The sequence below is a fragment of the Astatotilapia calliptera genome, chromosome 9, assembly GCF_964374335.1.
Source record: "Astatotilapia calliptera chromosome 9, fAstCal68.1, whole genome shotgun sequence".
Classification (NCBI taxonomy): Eukaryota; Metazoa; Chordata; class Actinopteri; order Cichliformes; family Cichlidae; genus Astatotilapia; species Astatotilapia calliptera.
In genome coordinates, this window is record NC_137430.1 from 30,089,140 (window position 1) to 30,096,229 (window position 7,090).

The window sequence follows — 7,090 nt, forward strand, 5'->3', positions numbered from 1 at the left end:
AAAGGCACGGTTTGCCAATACCCTGTAGCATATGTGTAATAGATGCAATGTGACTGTACATTACACACAATCTTAACAGACAAATAAATTGCAGATTGCTTTCTTTGGACTCCATCACGGAGGAACATTGTCACAAGTAACTTTTTCACATTACAATGTAATCAATTTGAAAACAAAAAACAAAAAAAATAGTGTAGTGCTATACACTCCTGCCTAAAAAGCACAAGATCTCTTGTATAATCTGGAGGAAACACCAATCCCTCTGAGTCGTTCACTCAGCATATTCACTCGAACTGCAAGAACTGCAGCCGTCAATTCCAGCCTGGGAATTGTAGTTTGCTTGAGAGGAGCAACTCTAGCCTTTCCCAGGATAAAAGCAACATGCGTGATGTTATTCTTTTCCAACTTTAAATATGACACTGTTCCATAACCATCTTGACTTGCATCAGAAAAATTATGAAGTTGTGCCTTATTTGGTCTTCCAAAGCAACTTGGTTTAATGCAACATTCCACTTTGAACTTTGAAATCAGCTGGAGATCCTCCAGCCAATCACGCCACCGCTGGGAAAGAGAGTGGGGAATAACTTCACCCCACTTCAAATTTTCTTGGCAAAGCTCTTGTAGCAACAGTTTAGCTGGCATACTGAAGGGAGACAAGATTCCCAAAGGATCATACAGTGAGCTGACCACAGACAAAATGCCCCTTCTGGTTGTTGGACGGTCCTGCAGGGAGGTTCTGAACTGGAACTTGTCTGTTTCTATGCACCACTGTAAACCCAGTGCTCTCTCAACTGGAAGTTGATCTGCTTTCCATCATCTTTGTGCAACTCATCTGCAGACACAAGCTTGGCATATCCTTGTTCAAGCATGTTGTTTACACATTCAGTGTATTCATCCTTATAATGAGCATCCTTTTCAAATCTCCACCTGAGACTCTGGAGACGCTGCTCCGCGACACAGAGGTTATTTGGCAAGCTGGGACCTTCTCTCCTGAAAGGCAAATCAATGTGATAATGATTTCCAATAAGTTTTATTGAACTACTAACAATATCCATGAAACACATATCCTCTCTGGACATTTCAGTCTGCTCCTCTGAGGATCTTTCATTAAAATCACGATTGTACTGTTTAATCAACATTTCTTCAAGACGCTCAAAAGAAATCCTATTGGCTGTTACAGCAGTGCAGTTGTTTTTATTTCCACTGTTACTTCCAGTGCGCAGGGGACCATTTATGACCCAGCCAACTTTTGTTTTTGCAGCATAAGGTCCACCCTCCACACTGTTTATCACCTTCCATGGCTCTAAAACATTGGAAGCATCAGTGCCTATCAGTAGCTCCACCTCTGCATCAATGTTGTGAAGTTTAACAGGTTTAAGATGAGGCCACTGATCGATGTCGCCTTGCTGGGGAATATTGACTGTAGAAATTGACATGGTCTTTTGAGTCAAAACATCTGGCAACGCCATGAAATCATTTGCTTCCAAACCAGACAGAACTTGTGCACTAACAATCCTATTTTGACTCATTGTTCTCAAAAGGATATTGGTCTTTTTACCTTTAAGATTCAGTCTTTTTGCCAGGGTTTCTGTACAGAATGTACCTGAACTTCCAGGATCCAAAAACGCATAGGTTTGCACAATTTTATTGCTCTTTTGGCTCTTAACTTCAACTGGAACTATAGGAAAAACTACATTAACTTCATGACCGGCCCCAATATGCCCACATGTCTGAGTGGTTGCAGTTGAAAAGTGGACATCAGAGCTTGTCATATGTTGAGTTTGTTCTGAGGGTACTCCTGGATCTTTTCGCTCTATTTGAAGAACCCCTGGGTGCTTTTGGTGACACACTTTGCAATCCGAACGACTCCTACAGTCTTTGCTTGTGTGACCAACTTTTAAACAACCAAAACAAATTCCCCTTTCCTTGATAAAAGTCAACCTATCCCGATGCATTTTAGCTTTAAACTGCTTACAATTCTCTAGTAAATGATTGCTGTGTGAACAAAACAAACAACTATGCAGAACAGTGGAATTTGTGAACAGTTGATTGAGTTTTGACTCCTGGCACTGTACTGACATTAGTGGCAAAACTACTTCCCTTTTTTCTTTGCTTGGTGGAACTTGAAACTTTAAAGCTGCTTCCAGATTGTGAGTCTTGGATGTTGCCAAACACTGGATCTGATGCTACTTTCACCTGTTTTATTATGAAGGCAACCAGATCAGTGAACACTGCTCTGTGACCATTTTGTTCCTGCAGTTCATAGGCAACAACTCTCCATTTTTCCCTCAATTTGTATGGAAGCTTCATAACAACCATTCTCATATTTGAGGGCAAACCCAACTCCTTCATATAAACAACTTGCTGTGTTAGATTCGAACATCCTTTAAGAAAAAGAGAGAATGACTGAAGACCTTTCACATCCTCACTTTTAATAGGTGCCCAACTCACAATCCTCTCCATATATGCAGAGGCAATTTTATTTTCGTTCCCAAAATGTTCTTCATAAGATATTTGGCTGTGGAATAGCCCTGCTCAGGAGGTAAATGCTGACAACTATGCACCAAGTCTTTAGGCTGCCCCCTAGTGAATTGCTCTAAAATATGCAAACAGTCGCTCCAGTTATCAGTTTTAGCTTCCACTCCATTTTCAAAGGCATTCATAAATGATCTGTATACTGTAAAGGGTCTCCATCAAACAGGGATGTTTCTGGCTGGGAGGACAGAAGATATGTTTTGTTTTACAAGCAAAGTAGTGATGTCATTTTGTTTTTGCATAATATTGACAATCTCCTTCGTGCAATTCTCAGTCAAAGTAGGAGACTGAGGCTGTGTTTGCTGCGTCACTTGAGCTGAAGCATCAACTTTTACCATCATCTCATCCACCTGATGTTGGTTTCGACTTTGTCTAGGTATGATTACTGGTGATTCAGATGCAGAATTTATACCAGAGTAATCTCTTTCTGCCGGAACAAATGTATCAGCACAAGGCGCTTCTTGTACGTGCCCTCTTTCAAAATAAGAGTTCATTCCATCAGAACGCTCAGAGCTACAAACTGAGTTTATTTTTAAGACACGAAGCTTTGCCTTAGTTGCTGCCAACTCTGTTTCCAAGGATAATTTCTCCTTTTCTTTTCTCAGTTTTTCCTCTTGCGCTTCAATAGAATGTTTTTCTTTAATGCAGCGAGTCGCTCCATGAGCGCTGCCTTGTCAGCCGCAGCTTTAATGCATGCGGAAGATGTTGATGAAATTCGACTTTGCTGTGACAATGTTTTCAAAGGTGGCTTTACACTTGAGATATTAGAGACACTGTCTTCAGGATTTATTTCATCCAAACTTTCAACAGCTTGATCATTAAGAGCAGTATTGCTTTGTTCAGTATACGGCTCGCCCGCCTCCTGCAACCAAACCTTTACTTTGTCCATAAAAACAGAGAATGCTGTCACCTTCGACTGAAAATGTGTGCTTTGCCTTGTCACTTCATCTTCTGGCAGTGGCAAACTTAAAAAGGATTCTTGCAAAGCGTTTGCATCTTGATAGCATTTAATAAACTTCCCAAATTCAGAAGACACTTCCTTAACGCTCTCATATGAGGTCATTAAAGCGGAAGTTTTCCCCATGTACTTAGATGCTTGCTTACACATTGAACTCCGCTTTTCTTGGCATGTCTTTATATACAAATCCAAACCTTTTGGCGTAAATTTGATGCTTCTTTTCTCTGCTTGCATCTCAGTGTCATCCTCTTGTTTACTCTTAATATCCGACATTTTTATTGTCCTCTTGGATTATTTCAAACATTATAAAGATGCACAGCACACTGAGAATCCATAGCATAAAGCGCAAACACGACATCCATTTACCTGCTGATTGCAGTGAACAACAATTTCCACAGAGGGCGTTGGCATGTTTCAATTAGCGATCCAATTATGCACCAATTTAGTACATCAAAACTCAGTTCATCAGTCTTTGTAGTGAAATAATGTCTTTAAACTCCAATAGCTTCACCGTTTTCCTTTAAGGCTTAAACAATATCATCACTCACCAGCTTTGATGAACGAGTGACATGTTGATCCAGGCTTCAACATCAAATCCGTCTGGAGTACTTACAGACGATCCAGTAACTTTTATTCGAGTTCGACGGTGATCCTTGAAATCCATATATCCAACATATCCATTAATGAAGGATTATTCCTTTGTCCACGGGCAGGTTTTTTACTTTTTCTAGTGGCAATTCCTTTTGTTTGACAAACCGAACATCCCACAATTAAAAGTCCACAAGCCCCTGCTGCACTGAGATAATATTTCGTACGCAGGCAAAAGAAGTCCACTGTCCAGACTTGAAAGTTGCGTTTTTATGGTTTATTTTATCCAGTTTGGCAATAACAAGATCCATTTTTGTTACTTCCTGCTACTTCTCCTGCTCTGGTAAAAAACCATAGGCCCACCGCAGTGCGTGCTGGTCCTATACCAGTCTCTTTATTTATAGAAACAAAATGGCCCTACAGCTCTTACTGACTAATTTAACAAGGTAACATCAAACAAACAAAACATTGAAACAAATATTAACCTACAAATAAACTTGTAAATAAACCCCAAATATAAGTAAACTAACAACAAACTTTAACTAATTTCAAAATAATAAAAAAAATAAGAACAAATAGCTCCAACAAGAATTATTGTCTGAAGGCCAAGAAAACTGCCCAACAGATTTATCTTCCCAAATGGATCATTATGGCTTTTGCCATACTGGGCAACTTGATTGTCATAGTTTTTTCAATCTTTATTATTTATTTATTTTACTTGTAATAAGTTATTACAGTCGAAACAGACAGGACTGCGGGAGAGGACAGAGAAAGACAAAGAAAAGAGAAGCCAGGAAGAGGCTCAACAAAAGGAGAGGGAAAGAAAAACAGAGGGGAAGAGAGAGAGACAGAAAAGACACTAAAAATCTGCTAGATCACCTGCTGGAAATTTTGTGTTTTTGGAGTAATATTTCAGCTTCTGAAAATGTGCATGAGTATGACAACACAATCTCATGCAGTCCCTCAAACATTCAACTCATGTAGAGATTCAACCATAATCAGGTCATCCTGAATAGGACTCTGACCAACAACACAATCTCAGAGAAATGGAAGCAGAAGTTTTCAGGAGGGAATTTACACATGTGAAGTTAGTGATGCTGAAGAGACGACAAAAACTTTTAGAAAAAGTAACTACCCATTTAATAAATAAAATTAATTAGTTTATTTTGTTTAAGGTTGTTTTAACTACTGTCATTGAGTCAAAAAAGACAATGGAACTGATTACTATCTTAATATGAAAGCTGCTGTAATGCTAAACATTGAATTAAACCAAAAGAATACATATTTTTCCCATTTTTTCCTAGTACATATTATCTAGTAAACATTTCTAAAATATAAGCACCTCTTGTTACACTCAATCACATACTTTCTTAATTGTCTGATTTCAGCATCAATGTGGTGCCATTTAATGTTAGCTAACATGTTAGCTTTCAGGTTAAGTGCAGCTGTTTAATGCCAGGTTATTAAGAAGCAAAAGTGACAAACAGGAAAGAATAAAAGATTGAAAAGTGCTGGATTTGGTCTGTGTGCCATCTTAAAGACAAGTAAAGGAGAGGCAGCTTGAGTCTGAACCTCCGTACCTGTTTAATTATGTAGGCAGAAGCCAATATTATATGACGTTTACTCCACAGTATGCAACAGAAAACCTGCTTGATTTCATAGTTCAGCAAGTAACCATTGACATCTTTCAAAATTCATTTTACTTGGTCTTCCATCTCCATTTTAAGTTTGTTTATGTGTTTGACGTCAAACCTCTTCCAATAAAGCCATAAAGCAAATTATATAAAAGCTTTATAAATCAAGAAATTATATAATCATTTTGACAAAAAAAAAAAGATCCAGTTCAGAGTTGTGATGAGGTTTGAGCCAAAAGACATTAAAACTGACTCTGTTTCTTTGTGTTTCAGGATATTCCGGAGCTATTTTAGGAGGGGTGATTAGACCTATTGTGGTTACAGAAGAAGCAGTAGGCTTCATCCTGTATAAAAGCAGAAGAGGTAAATGACGTTCTCCCTTCACTTTGCAGTTCATTTTGTTTATGTTATCTCTACTGATGATCATATCTTCTGGATTCAATTCCTCAGAGCAACAACGTAAAGACAGCGAAACGCATACCGAATTTCCCAGAGGAACCCACCCGAGGGATTAATAAAGTTTTATCTCATCTTTTATCTTATCTTACATGAGAAAATCTGTTTGAACTACTCTGTAAAAAATCAGTTGTTTGAAAACAGTGTTATGGTCATGAAGATACAATCAGATGTCTATAATGACTCTAATTAAACGGCTGTCTAGTCACAATGATTTAATAGTGTGTCAGGCTGAAGCAGCATTCAACAACATCCATGACATGAAAAAACAGAAAGCCTCTTTCTCTTTAGATTTGAAGGCACAGTCAATAAAACCAACACAAAGTATACGTAGCAAAAGCATTATTAATTTGGAAAATTAAGCAGCTTTGATCAAAGCATTGTGTCTTTAAGGCATAAAGACAAAATTAAAGATATAATTATTATGGGTTTTTCATTGTCCGAAATGTTCATAGTGAGGCATTGCAACCTTAAGTTTTTTCAAAGCTTTTGTATCATTATTTTCGCAAAGACAGCAAACTGACCTAAAACATTCAACCGGGATATTGAGAAATGAAATAATTTACTATTTTACTCCAAACTTTAACTTTTATTTTTCTGTTATCTCTTCTGTTTTCTTTTGTCATTGTTATTGATTTAAAAACAAGTTACCAAATTCCACCAATTCCAAAATTTTAAATGTTTCAAACAAGAAAAAGAGGCGGATTTTCACATGTTCACGATTCTGAATAGTTTGAATTCCTAAATTTGTGTGTTTGTGATTTAAATGTGATTTAGCAGCAGTAGTAATACTGTACTATAGACAATCTGCCTACACTGCTGAGTTCTGTATTCATTTTAGACAGTTCATCTAAACAAAAGGCACTTAGCCTAAAACAGACATAGACACGTTTATCCTACCATAAAACAATAAGAGAAG

General features: G+C 37.7%; 1 long non-coding RNA gene across 1 annotated transcript in view; it reads left to right on the forward strand.

The window, feature by feature from the left end:
- The window catches only part of LOC145430855 (uncharacterized), a 7,224-nt gene extending 839 nt beyond the window's left edge, over positions 1–6,385 (forward strand). The window contains exons 2-3 of the long non-coding RNA XR_013911171.1: positions 5,989–6,078; positions 6,166–6,385. This is a non-coding gene — a long non-coding RNA (uncharacterized LOC145430855). The remainder of the gene's footprint in view (positions 1–5,988; positions 6,079–6,165) is intronic.
- The last annotated feature ends 705 nt before the right edge of the window (positions 6,386–7,090 follow it).